General features: G+C 35.7%; 1 long non-coding RNA gene across 2 annotated transcripts in view; it reads right to left on the reverse strand.

Annotated features, from left to right (window-relative positions):
* Window positions 1-23375, reverse strand: part of LOC111731614 — a 78190-nt gene that overhangs the window by 8401 nt on the left and 46414 nt on the right. Inside the window, exons 1-2 of one of the 2 annotated variants that reach the window (XR_002777228.1) lie at window positions 22326-22385; window positions 18626-18715 (exon numbers count right to left, since the gene is read on the reverse strand). This is a non-coding gene — a long non-coding RNA (uncharacterized LOC111731614). Of the gene's footprint in view, window positions 1-18625; window positions 18716-22325; window positions 22386-23375 lie in introns of those variants that run through there. The other variant, XR_002777225.1, reaches the window with a different exon arrangement.

The following is a 23375-nucleotide window of genomic DNA, read 5'->3' on the forward strand; positions in this document are numbered from 1 at the left end:
TCTATGAGTTTAAAAAAAGAGAGAGGGGCTTCATATCATATAACAGCCTCCAGAGTTATATCCTTTATCAGGTTTTAAAGTTATGTCCCAAGTCTGTGGTCTGGCTAGACTCTCAGTAGGTCGCCTGCTTCCTGGTGATGGAGTCAAAGCTTAAAGGGGACCAGTTTGCTGAGGGCCATCTTGAGGGATAGGTTTGCAGTCTTGAAATACCCAGAGTGAACTAATCTTCCAGTGCTATTCTGCATGAAGTATAAAAGTATAAACTTCCCTACTATATGAATGTAAATTAACCCAAATATCTAAGACTGCTATAACACTGATAATTCTGTATCTTGTGCTGCTTGATTGGTCTGCAAACTAGGCTCACCAAAGTGTTACCTTAGGATTCAGTCCTTCACTTTATTTCCAACTTAGTTGGCCAGAGCATCATAACTATGACCATTTCTTTTACAGTCTATTTCAATTTCAAGTCATTGGAAGGCATTACTAAAAAAGAATATGGAGTCTCATTCTCTGAACTTTTCAAAGTCAGAAGGAGAAGAAAACATCTTTCCTGGGTGTTTGAGATAAACTCCAAGCACTCTCAGAATCTTTTCCAACCTATGAATCTCTGATGGTTAATAATCGGTTCAATCTTCTGAGATACCCAGCAATTCCACTTCTAGGAATCTTCCTTACAGAAACACTGGCACGAGTTCACAAAAATGAAAACACTGCCAGGGTCACTGCAGCAGTTTGTAATCACAAAAAAAAAAAAAAAAAAAGTGAAACAATCTAAATAGCCAGCAGTTGAGGAATGGTTTATTAATGACCATCCAAACTACAAAACACTGTGAAGCCATTAAAAATAATAAGATAGGTCTCTATTTACTGACATGAAAATGTATTCAGTGAAAAAAGGAAGATGCAGAACAAAATGTATTGTGTTACCATCTTCAGAAAAAATACAACTGTATGTATATAGAGACAGATTATATAAAACAAAGATGTTTTAGAGAGATATAAGTGTAAATATATAGTCACGTATATTTCTGTTTTGTGATATTCAGGTAAAAATATTTGTATGATATGCTTATATACACATCCATTTGCATATGCATAAAAAATCAGGAATAATTAACTCAGGCTGCTCTAACAAATACCATCCACTGGTGACTGAAATGACATGCATTTATTTCTCACAGTTTTAGAGGCTGGGAAGCCCAAGATCAAGGTGCCAGCAGATTTGGTTCTTGATGAAAGTTCACTTCCTGGCTTATAGACAACCATGTTTTTATTATACCCTGACAAGGTGGGGAGGGAAAGAGAAAGAGAGAAAGAGGAACCAAGCCTCTAGATAGTGAGATTGGGAAGGGAAGACTTTAACTTTATACTTGTACACACTACTGTATTTATTTAGGTTTCCAAGCAATACCCCCAAATTGAGACCTCCTTCCTCTCTTGGGTTCTGATCAAGTTAAGAAGTAATACAAAAATAAAACAGATGAGAGGCTAAAATGTAACCTTTTTTACTGATTGAGGCTAGAGTAGAGGAGGTAGCTTAGTGTGAAAACCAAAGCAAATCTAGCTGCCTAGACTCAAGAACTGAGGCCATCTCTACAAGCCAGGCCTATACCGGGCTGAGGTAGACTCCCAGCCTCAGGGACAACATGGGCTCTTGGTAGGCAGGCCTCTGTCTGGGAAGAAGGAGGTTGACAGCCGAGCTGGCCCACTTATTCATGCAAAATTCACCAATTAGGTAAGGCACTCTCCTTCTAGGGCACAGTGAGAAAAAGTGGCTGTCAAGTAGGAGTATAGTCTTTGTCCAAGAAAATAGTTATCAGTGGTGGCTGAATCTAGATTGCAACATGTTAAAGAGTGAATGGTGAGAAGGCAGAAGAAAGTAAGTTAACAAGTCAAAAAGAATTCAAAGAAAGGAAACAGAGTAAGGAATCTAGGAAAGGACTTTTTTTAAGGAAGAAGCCAACAAAATGTCAAATGTGGAAAGTGGAAGAGACAAAATAATTTACAGCAAGAGTCTGAGCACTGTGATGGAATCATTGACGCAAGTAAAGGTGGATACCTCTTACTGAGATGTGAATAAAAGGGAAGGAAGAAAAAAAGCCACAGTGATTTGAGGCAAGAATAAAAAAAAAAAAGATTTATGTCATGGGAGCAGTTTTGTAAAAAGGTAGATAGTTTCTAGGGCTAAAGCTAGACAACGAAAATTAAACTTGCGAACTACCACAGGGCTAGTTGTTCTAAAGTCATGACAAAACTCAGCAGAACCAAGATGTACTTGTAAATGCTTTATCTTACTGTGAAACTTTTAGGAAATTATGTGATTTTTTTTTATTTATAAAACATTGCTTAGATAATACTGATGCATATATATTCCATATCATTCAACATCAGGCATCATAACATTAGTTGATTCGCATGCTCCTTTTTCTTAAGGAATAAAGTTTTTCATAAATAACACTGCTTTAAGCTTGACTGGCCCTGTGCAAACAATTCTGGCTACCATTACACCATATTCCCCAAATCACAATGTAGCACAGTATAAAAACAAACGGACCAAAAAAATTGGTGGAGAGATTCATAGTGTAAAAGTCTGGCTCCATATTTTTAACTGATAGAGAAATTTCTGTACTGGAAATGTTTCTGTATTTCCAACAATCTATTCTCATGCCATGGTTTCAATGGCCACAGAAGTGGTAAACAAATTTTTCTGGTAAACAGATTTCTATGAGTTTAAAAAAAGAGAGAGGGGCTTCATATCATATAACAGCCTCCAGAGTTATATCCTTTATCAGGTTTTAAAGTTATGTCCCAAGTCTCCATTCCTTGGTGTGGTTTAGCCTCCCCCACCCCCCTTAACTAGTTGCCCCCTCTTAACTAGCAGTTTTTGATATCATTTGGGTTTTGTAAAATGTGTGCTACAGCCCCTATGCAAGCTTCTCAGCTACTATTAAAGTTATACTACATTTGTTTAAGTGTGGAGGCTGGTACCAGAAAGGATCCATAATGGTGATTATCATGCAAATCAGCCTCCTGCAAGTCCAGCTCCCCCAAGGAGGCCTTCCAGCTCTGCTTCCCCAGTGTCGCTTCTTTGTCCCCAAGATAAAGTGAACAATCTTTGCTGCTGACGCTGGACGCAACAAGATTGGTTCTCCTGACAGAGATTAGTAGACAGCAATGAATCTTTCACTTGGGGTAGAAATATGATTTTATTTAAGAAAATAACTATACATAATTGGGCTTCTGTCACTTTAAATTTTAATGGTGAGAGTAATACGGAGGCTTCTGGAACTTTAAATTATGGCTTTCAGAAGCTTCACACTGAATCTTTCAATTATTCTCTGTAAGTACTTTCTCAAAGCATGTGCCACCATGACATTGATATCACAATTCAAATCTAAATTCAAAACTGACTGCAAGGCTATGAGCTATGTGCTGGCGGGCCGGCTGCCTCATTTTATCTTTGAACATCTGAGGAGGCAAATCAAGAAGCACTCTCCCAGAGCCCAGCCAGCTGTTTGCCAAATATTCAAATACTCTGGCATACAGAAGAAGCTTTCAGATTTCCCCACATCAAAATTAGCGACGACCCCCTATTTTTCCCATTAGTTTCTGGCTCACCTACATGCTTTCACGCAGGCCCGCCTGACTCACTCGGCTAAGTGTTCGTTCTCCCTTGCTCACTCACCTCTCAGGTTCCCCAACTCCAGCAATTGGCTCCAGAGTATGCTGTAGAATGGCAGCCAGCTCAGACAAAACCATGGGGGAGAGTTTTCAAATCTATGTTTCCTTGAAGTAGATCTGAAAGAGGGGCTGAACTTATATTTGTAGTAGTAGGAAGACAGAGAGCAAAGAGAGTGCGTGGATTTTACTTAAAATGCACTCATTAGGCTGCAGCAAAAAATGGAATTGGGAAGACAGCACGAGAAAAGTGCAAAAGCTTTCCTCTTTTGTTTTGGTGTTTTAACTTCCTTGGTATATACCTATTTTCTTTAATTATTTTAATATTTTATCTTCATATTAAAACAAATGAAAATGAATCTATTTATTTAGAGGCTTAGCTTTAGATGGTTTCAATCATTTTAAAATGAGTCCACTACCTCAGCAAATATAGTGCCAAATTTACAACTGTAAATAACTAAATCCAGCTGTACTAATGAACTGACAATGAAAGACAACCCTTATTTTACATTTTAAAGGTCCTGAAGCAATCTTCTTCAGATGGATAACATAACAGAGCACATGGGGAGTTTAGAAGGAGAAAGGGACTAAGATGCCACAAGACAACAGCTCTTACCTGAATAGCTGGTCAAATTTCCTAAAGCTGAACACCAAAGCCCAGGTTTCTAGCTGGGTGAGGGGTTTCTTGACTCCTTTAAGAAAAGTTGGGTCTTTACTTGTTCATTTCCTGTGATGTGTTTACACTTGGACAGACGGGGCACAGCAGGGATGCTTTCAGGGCACATTTAAGGGGAAGCCAATCTCACAGGAGTCGTGAATGCCAGATGTCAAACCAGTGTGTGCTGCTGAACATGCTCTAAGCAGGTTGTTCGGGCACCAAATCATGGTCTGAGGAGATTCTGCTATCCTGATCTGGGGACTTTCCTTAGCTGCAGGCAAAGCCCAGCAGAAATTTGTCATTAAAAAATAATAACAATAATAAAAGAAACTGCAAATATGAGTGTAAAAATTACCTGAGAACCAGATAGGTTGGTGGTGTTCCAGTTCTGCCAGACAAATATAGTCATTCCATCAACCCAAATCATCATAAGGCAAATAACTTAGTTCTGGGAACCCTGGGTGGCAAGGATTAGGAGGCCCATGGGTGGAGTGGCCAGCCATACGGTTGTTGACTGACATTATTTCCCGAAAACTGCCTCAAACAGTGCTTTGCATTGAGATCGGGACTATAATGCCCAAGTGGGCACTCTTCTAAGACACTGACCATGGACAGAGAAACAAAATTTTTAAAACCCACATTGATTTTGGAGCCTAAAGCAGTACAATTACAAATCCTTGAATATTTAAGGCTTATAGCGTGTTTCAAAAACAAAACAGTTCTATATAAATCATTCACCCAAAAATTCATCGTGCTCCCATAACATGCCATGAAATATACTTCGATGAGCCAGTTTTGATTAAAGAATAATCCTCATACTACTGGATTTCTATGCAGAATTTAGTACAATGACTCGCCACTTTATATTAAAGTCCTTTCGCTTCCATAAAAATTCTCTCCCTCTTAAAGGGGTCTACCTCTCGGATCCTTCTGTCCCTTTTAACTGATTCCTCTTCCTCAGCCCTGTCCCTATCTCATTAAATCAATAAGGAGTAAAAGGTAGTACATCAAAATCACTTGGGGGACATTTTTTTGAACTACACATTTCCACCTCCATTTGAGAATCATTACCTATATGAACCACTCTCTATTTCTAACTGGAGTAAATCACATCCCTTAAAAAGCTCTGAGATGAGAAAAAAACAGCTGAAGATCTCTGTACTAAACACCTGACATTATCTACTCCTGTGACTTCAACTATCACCTATATGATGATTTCAAAAATAACATTTTAAGCCCAGACCCACATATGCAAATGCCTAGTGGACCTCTGTTCTCAAATGACCTACAAACTCAAACTCAAGTGCAACAACAAATTCTATATTACATATTTTTTTCTCTTCCCTTTCTTAATAGTATCCACCCAGTGGGTGCTTCAAACTCCCCATTCCCATTGCACACACACCAAATCTGTAACCAGGTCATTTCTCTTCTTCCTCAGGAACTCATCTTAAGTCTGTCTACCACGTGCCATATCTCACCTGGACCTCTGAAGCAGCCTCCTCACTCCTCCTTACCAGTAGCCTCTCCACTTCAAACTATTCTCCACATGCTCCTGATTCTTACTGATTAAAGCAGAAAATCCAAGAATGCCACAATCATACAAGATTTCTGATAGTACGCAGACCAACTTTTTAAATATTTATATATATTAATAGTTTTAGAGAAGTAGAGTTAACACATCAAACTGTTAATATTGAGTTTGTTTTTCAAATAAATTTTAGCATAAAATCAGACAATTAAAATAAAAATTAATTCAGGTAGTATACAGATATTTTTAAAAAGATAAAAGTGGTACGTTAATCAATGAAGCCTGGAAAGCTTGGTCCTACAAAATGGGTTAAACTCCTTAACATAATATTGCAAATGTTACACATCCTCTTCATCTGCATTCTTCTCAAACCCGCTGTGTATTAGCTTTGCTGTATAACAAAACAACCCAAACTCAGTGGCTAAAATAATATTTTATTTAGTTCATAATCACGCAAATCAGTTGGGTCATTCTGTCTGGGCTGATAACAGATTTCTCCTAAACTCTCTCATGTGTCTGTGGTCAAATGATGGATCAGCTGGTAACGAGATGATCCAAGATGATCTCACTCACATGTCTAGTGGTTATTAGGCTGTCAGCCAGAGTCTCTGCTCTCCTGCAGACTGCCACTCAATTCTCCAGCAGTATACCCTTGGGCTCATTCACAATATGGTCTCAGGGTTCCAAGCACAGAAATCCCAGTGAATAAGCATTTTTCAAGTCTCTTTTGGTTTCATATGTGCTAATGTCCTTTGGCCAAAGCGAGTCACATGGTCAACCCAACATCAGTGATGAGGAAATAGACTTCACCTTTTAATGGAAGGATCTTCAATGACAGGAGTTGGATGCAAAAAAGAATAGAATCTGTGAGCATTGTTACAATCTACCACTCATACCATATCCCAAACATGTCAAGCATATTCACACACATGTTCATGCTGTTCCCATCACCTGAAATGAATTATAAACCTCGTCTGTCCTTCTGGCAAATCCTTTCTTCTTGTCTCTCAAAGTTCTACTTGAATATAGCATTCTCTGACATCTTCTTTTGAATTAATTATTCCCTCATATGTTCCCATGATCCTTTGCATATGCCTCTATTATAGCATTCAGTGAATTGTATTATAGTTATTTATAATGTCTCCCTAAATAGACTGTTTTTGTGCTACCAGCATCTAGCACAGTGCCTGGCAAAAAACAGGCATTCAATAAATGCTCACTAAGTTGAATTTAATTGAATAAATTCAAAAGATTAAAGTCTCCCTCAAATAACCCTACATTTAAAAGACTGAAGGTGCAATGATACAAAACTGGCCTTATGAGTAAGTAGGACTAATTAGATCCACCTCATCTCATTTGAAGGGCACCAGGGCAGTGCTCCCAGCCAAAAGCATTTTTCCTGTGAGACTGGCACAAAGCCTAAACTTCCAGCATAGATTATTCTAAGTCTTAAAATGTTTTTCTGTAGTGCAAAGAGTATAGACTTTGGAGTCTGAAACACTGGGAATCAAAACCTAGCTACTTGTGTGATCCTAACATTCACTTACATGCATCTACGCAGAGTTATCTATGTTTAATAACATATGTAAAGGATCTATCACAGGTGCCTGCCATACATGTAACACACATCAAAACTCAAAGTCTCCTGTTAGAAAAGCAAATGACCTGTGGAGGGTAACTTCAAGCCTTATCATTAATATCCGAGGAAAGTGGGAGAAGGGTAAGAAGAAGAGCATGAAAGTAAAGGAGTAGTAGTTAGACAACTTTACAATTTTTCTGAAAGCCAGACTTATGGCTAGTAATTCAACAGCTATGTCAGTCTTCAGGGACCCCATCAAGGAATAAAAGTTCTCCCTATGCCCAGGGTATTCAATGACTATCTCTGGTGATATAGGATTTAGGAATCTCTGCCTAATTTTTCTGGGCATTTTTATGGAGTCAACATTTATATGTATACTTAGGCAAAACTACTGGGGAAAGCCTTAAGGAAGAAAAGAGAGTGCTTAAAATGATTCACTCTGATCTTTTTAATGCATATTCCTTCACTCTATTCCCTTTTACACTTAAAAGGGTTAGTTTAATAAATAAGTTTTTTTCTCCCCACCTAAAGATACAAAAATAAAAAACATATTACAAACACACAACTCTAAACTTCAAATTGTCACTTCTACAGGAAATGTTACACTCAAATCATATAAAGTGAGTTTTAGACACAGTAAATCCTGTTTCAAAGTAAAGCCAAATTTAATACATTTTAATAAAATCTTTAAACTTCCAAAATCCAAGTAGAAACTTGCCTCCTATAAGGAGTTTCTGTAGTTGTCCCTCCTGAGGCTGTTCTCACATCTCAACAGCAGCTCTGACACACTTCTGCCTTTTGTGTACACTAAAACACTCTACATTTATTGATATCTAGCCCTGTAAATGAATCTTCATCATTTCCCCTGTGATCCTTCACCCCAGCTATACTGTAAACTTCCTGGGACCCAGAATTTTGCTTTCTATATTTTCTTAATCCACCTCTCTTCACTCCCAGCACCCAGATTGTACTCAATACATGTTATTTTACTGATGACAAGGAAATGTATAAGTAACATTTGCTGATGGTAAATTCCTTGGTCCATTCAGATCAAGACTTCTAGAGACGCTAAACTCCGAAAACTTATGGTACCCCTCCATGCACATGTAAGTCAAAATAAAAATACTACTCAACCATAAAGCACAAAACTTACATATATGTTCAAATTAAAATAGCTTCTGCTGATAAAATTTTAGGTAAGCTCATCAAAGGCTGAACTCCTCTCTCATTCTTTCCTCTCCCCATTATGAGAGGAGAAAGGGAGGGAGGAAGAGAAGGAGGGAAGGAGGGAGGGAGAGAGGGAGGTTGATTGAGTGAGTATACAAGCATGTGTCTCTGATTTCCTGGTTCTTGGTCTGCTATAGCAGGGGTCCCCAAACCCCGGGCTGTGGACCAGTTCCTAAGAGGCCACATAGCAGGAGGTGAGCAGCACGCAAACGCAAAGCTTCATCTGTATTTGCAGCCACTCCTCAGCACTAGCATCACCACCTCAGCTCTACCTCAGATCATCAGGCATTAGATTCTCATAGGAGCATCAGTCCCTGGTGCCAAAAAGGTTAGGGACCGTTGTGCTATAGGATATCCCAATCTGGGTTAACGTCATAAAACTATGTCAGGATATTAATTACGGATATGCATGATACAGAGTGTAGAAAAAGGAATCAAATAATTGCCTAAATCCATATATGTATTTGATATTCCCCTGCAAATTCTATTGCAGGTATGTAGCCGAACAGCTTAACATAATATGAATAGAAACAACGTAACATATTGCTTTGTCTGCTGTTACACTTGTATCATAGTTGTATGTAGAAAAGGAAGTGCAATAAATGATTGTCAGCAAAGCACACAAAAGCACAAGTTCTTAGCATTTTATTCCATTAGACTCTAATAATTTGATCAAGGCAACAAGCACCAAATTATATTTGAGTAAACCTTCCATAAATAATGTTTTCACAGCAGTCACAAAGTCTAGAATGTAGATGGTAATTACAGAGCCAAATCAAAACCACCATAGTTGCAATTAAAACTACGATATTTTCACTTATAATGTGATTCTCACACCCACAGCAACAGATATTGGTTAATATTTCCATTAATTTAAATAGTACTTTATGCATATATATTATTTCAGCTGATCTCTTTCCATTTTTATGCTTTAAAATCTAAGTGTGTGCCTCATGAGTTGAATATTTTGATGTACCCAGTTAGATCTCTGTCTTACATTAAAAAATGTTTGGATACCTAGAAAAACAGCATAAAAATCAGATATTTCTTATGACTGTACAGGCATTTTCTTCTGATTATATAGGAGCTTTAAAACAGTAAGTTTCTTAAACCCTGTACAATGAAATGCAAGAAGAATGCAAATTTAGGAATAAAATTAAATAATTTAGTAGCTTGTCATGTGGTCATTTCTGATTGGTCTAAGATGTATCTGATATTTTTTCTAAAAAGGAAAAAGAAGAACATTTTCCTTGGTGAATTAGGCCTAAGAGTGGAGGGTGTATTATGTCCCTTAAATAGGAAATCAAGGATTATTTGAACAAATAATATTATAGCTCTATAAAATGACTGATGGTCTTATAAAGGCCCAGACTGATTTCATCTTTCTTGAGATTTTTTATCACTGATTTGTTCTTAGTCACATGCAGTCACTAAGACCAACAGAGGTAAAAAGTGTTTGATATATGATACTTGAGCTACTTTTGTCAGACTGCATTTATTTTAAGCTATATTCATACTTGGTACTCTTAAATGTGTATGCTCTTGAGCTTTAGTTCTTTTCTTATTTTGAGCAATGGGTCAAAAAGATATGACAATTATAACAACACTACCCTCTAAAGCTCTACAAAAATAACATACATCTCTTCCTTATAAGGGATGTCTTTCCAGTGCAGATTAAATAAACGACAATAGGGCAAGCACCTCAATACAAGGAGGTGCCTTATTTGCACAGCTTATGACATATCCCTTACCTTTCAGTATATACTATCCATTTCAATTCAATCCATCTTTTACAATCTGCAGCAAACCACAGAAGTTCTCTTCTAGTTGAAAGGAAAGTTCAAAGGAAGAAGGGTGTGGGAAACCACATGTAATTTATCCTATTGAAAAGGGACCATTCTAAATGGTTTCTGAGCACTTTTACATCTTCTTACACACTGCAAATCAGCTTAGATATCTTAATCAGTGGCTAGAAACATATCCTTATCAGTAACATATTCGTAAAAGATGGTTATGTTTATGAACTGCAAAATGTTTGGCAGAGACCCAGGAATGAAAAAGAAAGAAAGAATATGGTAAAGAGTTGATGAAATAGCTTTGTGTTTCTACCCTGTTCATTTTGAGAATATTCTATCATCTCTGTTTGTTATATTTGGAAGATAATAGACAAACCAACAGAATGTAAAATTTCTATGACATGATTTCATCTATATATAGATACACATACTGTACAATGATCCAGGATGAAAGCATATCTATATACAGTGGTAAATATAAGTACATATATACATTCTCATCTCTCTTACTAAATGTTCCTATTCAGGATATTATCTTATGTAAAGTTTAGTGCTCTTCTGTTTTGACAACCTAAGCACTGTCTAAATATCATTTCACAAAATCAAGAGTAGATCTTGACAATTAATTTCTACAGTCAATGGCCTTCTCAAACTGGGCAACACCCCCTTGGAACTTAGGAACCACAGCAACAGACTGTGTGCGTGGAAGAGCAAGACAATTCATTAGCCGATACTGCAGCAACTCAAAGTGGTGGGGGATGTCAGCCCCTGCTCTGGCACTTCAATACTAATGAGAGTCATTGCATATTCATAACCCCAAATACAGTCAGCTTCTTGTAAAAACTTTTGTCACCCAGGCTTCATGGCAAGAGCACTGCACAATTCGTGTCGTGGCACTTCCGCCAAGTGAGTGCAAGAACAAGATTGATTGTTTTTCAATGTAGCCTGATGGGGAACTAAAAGATGCTGCCCTAAGGGTCCTAAAACTCTCCTTCGTTTAACTGCAAAACCCCACATGATCCAAGAAACAAAAAAGTGTATGTCAGTGGCAGTGAATGTGTATGTCTATATATACACATACACACATATATAGCATACATAAATATACATATATATACAGAATACTTCGAATAAAGAATTTGGCTTATTGAGTGTTCACAGTAATTATCTGTTAGAATGTAAAACCACTCACATCAATTCGTACCATGTTAAAAGAAGAATGGTGAGCCTCAGTAAACTTGTTCTCACGTTGCAGAAACACCATGGCATATCTTAATAGAAAGAGATTTCTAAAACTGTCTGAAGTTTCCCGTCATTATCAATACCAAAGCTTAGCGAACTGAACCTGTCAGCTCTGCCAAATCTAGAGCTACCTGGAATCCGATTCCTCAGGCAGCGTTTTATGTTGTTGTCACTGTCTCCCTTGCTTTATCATCATCATCATTATGATTAGTTTCCAGAAGTAAGCCATTTCTTGTGCTTGCCAGGAAATCCTAAGGGGCTGGTACTATACAATTTGACCCCAAAATACCTGTCTGTTTGGGGTAGCTACCAGCATTCCCTGGAGTCAAAGAAAGGAAATGTGTTTCAGCACCCACTTTGAAAAAGCCTTGAGCATTTTTTCACTCATAATGATGTCTTCAGCTAGAATGCCAGAAAATTTCCACATTTTTCTGACAGGCACACAGTCTATAAACTACCCATAAAAATTAATAAAACAGGACAGTGAAAGAAAAGTTTCTAAATTTGATCACACAGAGTTGTTAAAAGTTATTTCCAGATGCATAATTTGTATAAATATCTGCACAGCTAAAAACAAATCGGAAATATTGGGAGGGTGGTGGAGGATAGATGATGTGTTGTGGGGGAAGGGGCTCACCACACTATTTTATATCTTAGTCACAGACACACAAACTTCAAAAATAGAAGGATTTGTGTTTATGATTGATTGAGGTAACTGATTATCCACAGATATTTTAAGTGTTGAGACATTAAATTGTCAGCTCTATCAGTTTGATTGCAGTAAAACATGAAAACATTGACTTTTGTCTAGTTAGAGAAATTTATTTTTCCCCGAATGACAATCCTTTAAGTAGAAGCTAGGCAGCTTGCCAGATTTCCATGTCATACACTGAAGTTTGCAAATGCAACCCATATTTTCATGTGTTTTTCAAGGTTCAATGAATGGTGCATAGGTCTACTGCAAATAATCTTGTAATAAACAGATTCCTGCAGTATGCATCATTCTTTAGGCCTGAGAAAACCATTTACTCATTTTGAAGGAAAAAAAAACAACACTGTAGCTTTGTATTCATGGAGAATATGTTACCAGTGCTCCTCAGTTATTTAAAGTATCTCTCAAAAATAAAATAACCCTCTTTGGACCACCACACTGTGAACAAGTTTCATTAATATGTTTTATAAGCCTGAAATAAATGCTCATCATAACTGTCAGTAAGCTGACAGCTTTCAAAAGTCTTTGTTCCCAGAATGAGTGATTTGCCTGATGTTCTGTAAGCTACCACATTCTAGCCTAAAAGGAAGATGTTACAATCAAGTAAATTCTACTAACGTTTAATTGCCTTTAAATAAGTCTTGTATTCTGGATCCTTGCAGGCACTATATGTGTGCACATTATTTTACAAAATAAGAATACTACGTCTTATTTGCTATTATTGCTTGTCAGAACACCTGTGTTTTTCATTGGGCAACGCTGTGGTTCCAGTATTTAAAACCTAGTCCATTATATGAATCGAAAATGTCAGATGTTATATATAGTCAATTCTTTTAATAAAATCTGTGACTGGGAGCTCATCATTAGACCTGATGATTTAAATGAAAGCCCCAATCAAAAGACAGATGTAGTCATTAATTCTACTGAAACACCAATATCTTTATATTTCCTGAATTTTTTATAAGCATTTATTATAATCATTAAAATACAGTATCTTCTTCTGATTCCTTTAGCCAACTACCTTGTGTTCTGGAGCACTGGATTTGGTTGTCCTTCTTATCATATCTTAGAGAGAAATAACTATTACAAGTGGTCATTAAATTACCCATTCTCCTACGCTTTTGTTTCAACTACTACTGATGCTTCATCACTGTTCTGTGGCAGAACTTTACAAAGCAGTTTGTCTATACACTGCCTAAAATTATAGTTCCTTTTGTCAACATGCTTTCCTTTTTGATTAGTTCTGCCTACTTTCACACTAAATGTTCAAATTTAACATCTCTCTTTTTTAAATTTATATTTTTCTTAATCTCTAAGTAAGGGTCATTTTTATAACAACTGTGCTTTTTACTCCTATATCACCTTTGTCCATAAGAAGTCACTCTTTATTTTCGCATTTTCTAAACTGCCAAGAAAACAGAGGTTCTGTACATACAATTATTGGTATATTATAAGCATTACTGCTCTTCTTCTTCATCTTGATATATGCATTATTCGACTTTAATGAAGTTCATTTTCATTCTTTTCTGCTCTCTACATCATACTTACCTACCCCTTATAATATCTAATATATTGTGGCAATTCTGAAAATAATATTCTTTCATCTCTTATATACTAATTTCCCCACTTTTTTTATATCTCCTCTCATAAGATTTTAGCTCACAAATTAGATCAAAATGTTACTTATTTTGTTCTCCTTTGTTGGTTTTTTTTTCTTTTAAGGAAACTAGAATTTCCTTGCAATGAAGCTAAAACAATCTATATGCAGTGAAACTAAAACAATCTATGTGATATTCACATGCTTATAATTCCATAATTTCAGTATTCCACACTGTTTTCTAGATCTTCAAATTCTATTCTTCTTGAAGTACTATACGGCATAGAGATTATGTTGTTAACTCCAGGAAACATAGGGAAATGGCATCTGGCTCAGGTTGGGCTCCTCTCTGACATTATGCATGCCATTTCCAAAAGGTACATAGATGGCATTGACTCAGTATAACTGCTGAAGTGTGACATTTTTAACATTGCTACTTTGACTGCTCTCTTGTCTATCCTGAATAATTTTTTTCAACATCTGTCCTCTAACTTTTAAAGTTCACTATGACCTTGTCATTCTAGTGGTAGCAGCCACCCTTACCATGATAATAAACTTAAACTAGAATTTCCATACGTCACTCTGTCCTATGCCTCATTCTAGCTGCACATGCAAACCTAAGTAAAAAGTAAATTTTATTGCAGCTACCGAAATGGGTATCTTCCTAACTACCTACAGGAAGTCTCTCTTAGAATTCCATGTGTCATCCCAATAATTTTTAATTGAAAAAATTCCATGAATCCTGGGGCCAAATACATATGCCCTACTGTGCCTATTTTTTTTCTTTTTCTTAAGTGTACATCAATATTTACCAACTATATCTGCACATTAGAATATTTAAAAGGACAAGCAGTCTCCTCTTATAGCTAGTGAATATAAGATAACCCCTTCTCTATAGTAAACCACTATTACGTGTAAAACTATTTGCTTTCTACCCTTTCTTTACTGAAAGGAATGATCACTTTAGTGCAGTGATTTTCAAACTGTATTCAGGGCACGTCAGGAGTCCTTTTTAGAAGAAAATGAGTGACGGAGGTAGATATCAACAGAAGGTACTTCGGCACACCATCACTTTTTATTTGTAACTTTTCATTTTCAGATAATTTTAAACTTACAAAAAAGTTTTAAGTTTAATATAAAGAGTTCCTGAACATGCCTGACCCAGATTAACATTTTGCCACAGTTGTTTTATCATTCTTTCCTACCCTTCCCACTCCTCTCTCTTTTCCTCTTCTTTCTCTCTTTTTTGAAAATTACAAACACCCCGTTCCATTACCTCTAAATATTTCAGTACAGATTTCACAAGAACAAGAATAGTCACTTACATTATCACAGTATAGTAATCAAAGTCAGGAAATCATACTCACACAATGCTATTATCTGATCAATAGAATTTATTTAAATTTTGTTAATTGTCCTCAAAATACCCTTTATAGCAATTTTTGTTTTTCTGATCCAGAATCAGCCTTTGTCTTTTACAACACTAACATTTATAAATAATACCAGCTATTTCTTTTGTAAAAATTCCCCAATTTGGGTTTGTCTAATATTTCTTTATAATTAGATTCAGGTTATACATTTTGGGCAGGTATACTATATAAATGATGTTGTGTTCTTCTCAGAGTATCACTTTAGGGAAGCACATTATATTAGTTTGTCCAATTATTGGCAATATTAATTTTGATTAATTAAATAGTTAAGGTGGTGTCTGCCAGGTTATTCTACAGTAAAGTTCCCTTTTTTCCTTTGTAATTAAAGAGTAATTCATGGAGAGATACTTTTAAGACTGTATATATCCTAGTCCTCAACAAATTCTCACCCACTGGTTTTAGCTTCCAATTATGATTCTTGTTTGGTAGTTAAAATGGCTGTAAAATGGTGATTTTCCAACACTACCATTCCTCCTACATTTTTAAGTTGGTATCCTATTCCATTATTTATTTGTTTGTTATAAGTATGGACTCATAGATTTGTTTATAATTTAATGAATTAAAACTTATTAATCTCATTATTTTGAAGCTCAAATTGCCTCAGATATAGCTAGTGGAAACTCCTTTGATCTGACTCTTGTGTTTTTTTGACATGTTCCTGTAATTTTTTGAGCTGCAACATCATTTTTATTTATTTTACATTTGGAATTTGTTTCCAAACAATGCTTTTAAAAGTTTGAAATCCACTTTGAAAAAACCAAACATATTTTTTTCTTCAATTTTCCTTTTTCCAAGTCAGGTTTATTTATATAAAAGTACCTAGAATATAGAGAAGACAGAATAAATGATGGTAACCCCTGTATTTCTGTGGTCATCACACTGTCCCTTCAACCTGCCAGGTATGCTCCCTCCAGTAGGGGCTTGGCATCCACTGTGTTCTTTTCCTGGGAGCCTCCTCCCCATGGACCTGCACAGCTCGCTCCCTCATCTCCTTCAAGTCAAAGCTCAGATATACCCTTCTCAGGGAGGCCTTCCCTGACCACCTTTATTATAGCGGAACAGTGGTTTCAAACTTTTTAAAGCACTGTTTGAAATCCCTTTTGATGGTAACCCCTTCATTCCCAAAGCTTCATTACAGCAATATGTAAAATGACAAAAGGTTTAACCAATAAATGGTAAGTCCAAAACAGGATTTTAATCCTTACTGGTTTATTATACCATAGTGGATAGACAAACTTTCTAAAGAGTTTTTGCTGGTGTACACCTAGTGCTTCTGGGTAATGAAAACAAAGTAGAAGTTACCCACCCTGCTGCTTCTGACTTCCTTATTTGATTCCTGATTTAATTCACTTTCTTATTACATGCAGCACATCCACTTCTCTATCACTTTGCTATGAATTAAAGTTGTTTGCTCCTAAATAAAAGCAATATAAAACAAAAATAATGTAGAACTATTTGTCTTTTCCTATGAAACACTCTCTTTAAAAAATCTTTTTAACTATATAACACTCATCATTTGCTTTTCCCAAGTAAGTCTTTAAAACACAAACAAAAAACATCCAACAAAGAATCACAGATAATAATCAACATGGCAGAGACAGCCACAGGCTTTACAAGTAATCAAGTGCTTTCATTCACATTCAGCAGAGATACACCTTTCCCTGAGCACACTGCATCAATACATAATTCAATGTGACTGTATTTCATAGATTAGGGTTAAAGGTGTCCTTGCTAAAATACATAGCAAGTGCCATGAATTATTGGGCTTGCCCAAAGCGAACTCAGTAAGTGGTTACTATCCATCATCAGTTTTTTATAAGGTCTTAAGTTTTTCAAACTAGTTAACTAGTCTTCTTCTAAAACTACTAACATTCTTCAGACTTTCAAAAGTATATTATTTCCAACTGCTGTAATGAGGGCATATAAGATGACTGACTTCTCCTCAACATCTGTTTTTAATTAAATTACATAACAGAAATCTTTTAGGTTTTCAAGATGCTTCTGCATGGCGGAATCAATACATTTGTCAACATGCTGAATAAGTAAATGTTTACAAGCCACAAAATGATGAGGCACCTCATTATATAACAGAACAAATTTCACCAATACGTAACTTATTTTCCAAGGGTAAGTGGTGTAGAATGAACTATACTTTCATCTCCTGGCAACCTAGTCCATTTAGTGAAATCCTTGAGTGGGTTTACCAGTGATACATTCTAACAGCCTAATTCACTTTCCGAGGTGCCTATTTTAGGCACTGCAAGATCTAGCTGATTTTAAGTAAAACTTCATAATCTCCTCCAAAAAAAAAAAATACCATGTAAATTTAATGGCCATTTGTTTTTTCATTATAATGTTAGTTATCTTGTAGTATTCAATCATCTGAGATAAAAAAGCATACCATAGTATTTAGTCTTCTAACATACAAAGAAGAACTATATTCATAACTTCTTGTTCTTGAGGTCTAGATCTGAGCTGTCCAGTATGGTAGCCAGTAGCCACATGTGGCTACTGAGTACTTGTATCTAGTCCAAATTGAGACATACTATAGGTGTAAGATACACATCGGATTTCAAAGATACAGTATGAAAAAATGTAAAATATCTCACTAATAATTTTATGTTGATTATGTTTTGAAATATTCTTGATATGTTGGATTAAATAAAATATATTATTAATTTCCCCTACTTCTTACTTTTTTAAATGTGCCTACTAGAAAATTTTAAATTACATATGTGGCTTATATTTTATTTCTATTGAGGAGGGCTGATCTAGACTAAAGTAAGCAAAAGTCATAATTATGAGACCAGTTCCATAGTGTTAAAAGTATTCCGCCACCATACTACTTTCTAATTAGCAGATAATCAAACCTCATGAGCTACAAAAGACTAAGCCTGGGTGAATTTGGTTTGTAATAAATAAAATAAATCTTAGATACACTAATGATATCATAGTGGTTAATTAGGCAACATGGGAACCACCTGCTATAACTGACAAATGACTATCAATACTATTATTTTGAAATAGCCAAAATTTGTAGATTGCTTTAAATTATCTCACTCCTAAAAATACTATACTAAATATTCTTATAAATAATTTACTGACTACTGAAAATCTTTATTTAGATACAATGGACATTTTAAATTCAATATGTCAAAACTGAAATCATTACCTTGCTGTTAGGAGGCAGTTCTCTCTGGTGTTTCTGTGTGTCTCAGAATAGGAAGAGTATGTCCCTCCGGTTTAGAGAGCATATTGTTTCCTGATGAGGATAACAAAGATAATGTCACCCATTAAGACAAAGGTTGAGTGAGTTTGCTAGTAGCCCCTTACAAGATTGGGAAAACAAAGATACACTGTTTGCATAACATCTACCTGGGCCTCATTCTGTGTTACAGGACTTGGAAACCTATATGAACATGAAGATCATGTTGCCTACTTTGCTTTGAGTAATAAACTATCTAAATCTATCTGGGCTCCTTGTTTCCTTATCACTGGAATCTATGGAACTGTAGTGAACTGACCTAGCAGCTGACTGCTGGTTAGGAACTGCTTAACACTCCTTTTATGTTCTCAATCTTCAGACAAGCACCACTATCTACTCCATTGCCCAAGTCAGGAACCAAACCATTAATCTTGACTCCTGTCCCTCATTCACTAGTCCCACGATATCTAATCAGTCACCAAGTGCTATTTATTCTACTGTCTACATTTCTCTCAAATCTTGTACTTCTCTCTCCATTCCCATTACCTTTATCCTAGTTCAAGTCATTATCCTCTCTCACCTAGAAGCCTAATCTGTGTCACTGCCTCCAGTGTTGCCCTACTTCATCTATTCTTCACATTGCTGCTGGAATTATCTATTTATGTCAACTCTTTGCCCTCGGGATAAGGTCCAGACTTTGTAGCAGTACGAGGTATTTCAAGGTAAGAATTTATATACAATGAAATTCTATCTGTGTTTATATCACCTGGGTAAGGGAAGAGGGAAAAAAGAAAATGAGAGATTATCTCACTTCTAACATAAAAGACTGTGGAACAAAGGATAAATTGGGTGTCCTGAGCCTTAGTGAATTTGTCATAGTTCCTCTCTTCTTTATTCATAAAAATTTGAGCCCAGTAGAATTCAATGACATCCTCTTAGAACTGGTAGCCAAAAAAGGGCTAACAATAATCAAGAAGAGCCACTATCATTGTATTCAATGCCAGCCACATTTATTCGGACAAAGAAAATGTTCAGGCTGTATGCCTTCTTGTGACAAGATTTGGGGTGGGTAATTGGCGTCACATCTAACCTTTTATTTATTATTATTTGTGGGGGGGGGTAGTCATGGCATTCAATTAAAAAAGCTCTTTCCTTTTTAAATGCCTGGTGTTAAGCATGTTTGATTCAGATGAATCATGTTTACTGAATTGGGGAAAATTCAGATGAGCTTCATCCTAGTTTTTTGTCCAGTTTAGCTCTTCTTCTTAGCTCAGGTTTTATCACTTCCAGGAAGCTTCTCTGACTCCCACAGTAGGGTTAGATGTCTTTGCTATGAGTTTACTCATGTTTTAGCATTTAAAACACAATATTAAAATTATATATTTTTTTTATCTCTCCAATTAGACGGTAACCTCCTTGATGACAGTGCGTCTAATTCTCTATCATATCCTGAATTCTAACATCATGCTTGGCACATAGTACGTACCTAATAATTAACTGTTTTCTGTAAAAAAATAAATAATCAGATAAGGCTTTTAAAAATCATAAAGGGAATTATAATCTTGAAAAAAAATGAGAAGAAGGATTTAGGTTGTAGGGCTTTTCTTACCTCCTATAACATACTCATACACAAATACATACATACTGACATGCCATATTGCTGATGTTTTCCCTAATTTCAACAACCCGCCCACTCCTAGGTTTGGAGTTTCAGAGCTACCAGATGCTTTCATGAGAAAAGAAAAAATGCTTTTTTTTCAGACTTTTTCATGTAAGGCAGAGGTTAATGTAATCTCTACATAAATCAAGTTTGTTTCCAGGCCAGGAGCACTAAGATGGAAAAGATAAGATGACATCTTAACTGGACGATTTCTTCACGAACTTTTTAGGATCAAATATCCTCATCTTTGCTCACTGTCCTCTCCAAAGAGCTGAGTTATTTCAGGTTCTGAATTTTGAGAAGAGATGCTGTCTTCCAAAATCTTATCTAGAGCAGGCAAGATAGACCCTCAACAAAGTCAAAAAAGAGAGATCTTTAAAGCAACTGGCACACCAGGGCAGGTGTCAAGAATGCCTATGATTCCAGCAGTGTGAACAACTGAGGGAGATACCAGTACCCTGGAAATCACTAGTTGATTACCCTAATTTAAATTTTCACTATTTTCTTTGGCCAATATGAACTATCAGCTATGAAATGATTTCCAGTAAGATCATGGTAGCTTGACTCTATTTTAAAACCTGGTTGTTTTAAAGTATAGGAAACAAAGTTCTTAAACTCACAGAGCATCTTCCTTCATATAAAGAATATTTTCACCTTTGGAAATAAATCTGGGTTCTAGTAATAACTCTGCATTTGCTATGTAACTTTAAAGTAATAATTTAAAACCTGCTAAGCCTCAGCTTCCTGTCTGTTGTGAGGATTAATTAAATAACAATGTAATGCACCTATAACATTAACCACTATGCTGTTGATGCTCAATAAATTGTAGTTATGATTTTTGTAAGATTTTTTTTATAACAGGGGTTAAGAAATTATAGCCTACAGGCCAAATCTGCCCACCACCTGTTTTTGTAAATAAAGTTTTATTGGAACACAGCCACAATCATTTGTTTATGTATTGTCTACGACTACTTCTGCACTATAATGATAGACTGTGTAACAAATAGTAATGACAGAGTTACAACAGAGACCATATGGCCCACAAAATCTAAAATATTTACTATCTGTCCCTTTATAGAAAATCTTTTCTCACTCATATAGTAAGTCCTCACTTAACATTGTGAGTAGTTCTCTGACTTTAAGCAAAATTATGCATAACAAAACCATTTTTACCATAAGCTAATGACATAAACAAGAGTCAAATTCCTATACATCTCATCATTTCATTCTAATGAAATGACATTGAACAAAATAATGTTGAGGACCCATTGTACTTATAACACAGATTTCACTATAACTTTAATAATATTACCTCATTTTAGACCATTAATAAACCAAATAAGCTTTCACGGATTTCTGTTCATACGGTCTAAAATTACCTGACAAGATAGACTAGCACTGATTTGATAGTGTGAAAAAAACTCAGAGACATTTAATGGTCTTTAGTTTTTAAAAACTTTGTCATTAAATGTAGTATATTCAGCTTCACAAAGATAATGGCTGGCATCATGGCACTTTCTCTTCATCTATCTTCAATAGTGACTAGATGTGGCTGAAAAAATGTCTATTAGAGATGGCTATGCAAAATTCAACTCTTTGTAACAACCTGATAGTTTTAGTATACTACTTGCATAGCTCTATTCTAGGCTTAATGAAAAAGACAGGAAGGTGGGTATATTAATCAGCGTTCTTCACAGAAATAGAGCCAATAGCAGAGAGAAATACATATAAAGAGATTTAATACAATGAATTGGCTCAAGTGATTATGGAGGCTGAGAAGTCCCCAGATCTGCAATCAGTAAGTTCATGAGAGTCAATGGTATAGCTCTAGTCTAATCCAAAGGCCTGAGAACCAGATGAACTGATGGTTGTAGGTCTAGTCTGAGTCTGAAGGCCTGAGAACCAAGAGAGCCTATGGTGTAAGTTCTAGTCTGAAAGCCAGCAAACTCAAGACCCAAGAAGAGCCGATTTTTCAATTCCAGTCCCAAAAGGAAAATATTTATGTACCAGCTCAAACAGTTAGGCAAAAGGAGTTCATTCTTATTTATCTTTTCTGTTGTATTCATATCTTCAACTGATTGGATGAGGCCCAGTCACATTAGGAAGGGCAATCTTCTTTACTCAGTCTACCAATCCAAATGTTAATCTCATCTAGAAAAACCTGAAAGCACAAATATGTGAAGATTAAACAACATGCTACTAAAGAACAAATGAGTCAAAGAAGAAATAAAAGGAGAGATTAAAAGATTCAAAGAAACAAATGAGAATGAAAATACAACATGTGAAAACTGGGATAAAGCAAAAAGAGTAATAGGAAGACAATGTATATCAATACAGGCCTAACTCAGGAAACAAGAAAAATCCCAAATAAACAACTTAATATGACATCTCAAAGAACTAGAAAAAGAAGAAAAAATGAAGATCAAGGTCAGCAGAAAGAATGAAATAATAAAAATTAGAGCAGAATTAAATGGAACGGAGAACAAAAAGACAATAGAAAACATCAATGCAACAAAGCTGGTTCTTTATTTTTTTTGAGAAATTCTTTAAAAAGATCAAAAAAATTGACAAACCCCTGGCTAGCCTCACTAAAGAAAAAAGAGTCAAGACACAAATAAACAAAATCAGAAATGAAAGAGAAGTTACGACAGATATAACAAAAATACAAAGGATCATACAAGAATTCTATGAAAGATTATATGCCACAAAATTCAACAACCTAGAAGAAATCAACAAGTTCTTAGAAATATACAACCTTCCTAGACTGAATCACAAAGAACTAGAAAATCTAAGTAGACCAATCAATAATAAGGAAATTTAAACAATCATCAAAAACCTCCCAAAGAGTAAAAGTCCAGGATGAGATGGTTTCACTAGTGAATTCTACCAAACTTTCAAAGATTTCATATTTCATATCTGTCCTTCTCAAACTCTTCCGAAAAATTAAATAAGACGCAATACTTTCTAATTCATTGAACGAGGCCAACATTACCCTGATACCAAAACCTAGTAAGAATAACATAAAAAAAGAAAACTACATACCAATATCTCTGATGA

The sequence above is a fragment of the Pteropus vampyrus genome, unplaced genomic scaffold, assembly GCF_000151845.1.
Source record: "Pteropus vampyrus isolate Shadow unplaced genomic scaffold, Pvam_2.0 Scaffold11, whole genome shotgun sequence".
NCBI lineage: Eukaryota > Metazoa > Chordata > Mammalia > Chiroptera > Pteropodidae > Pteropus > Pteropus vampyrus.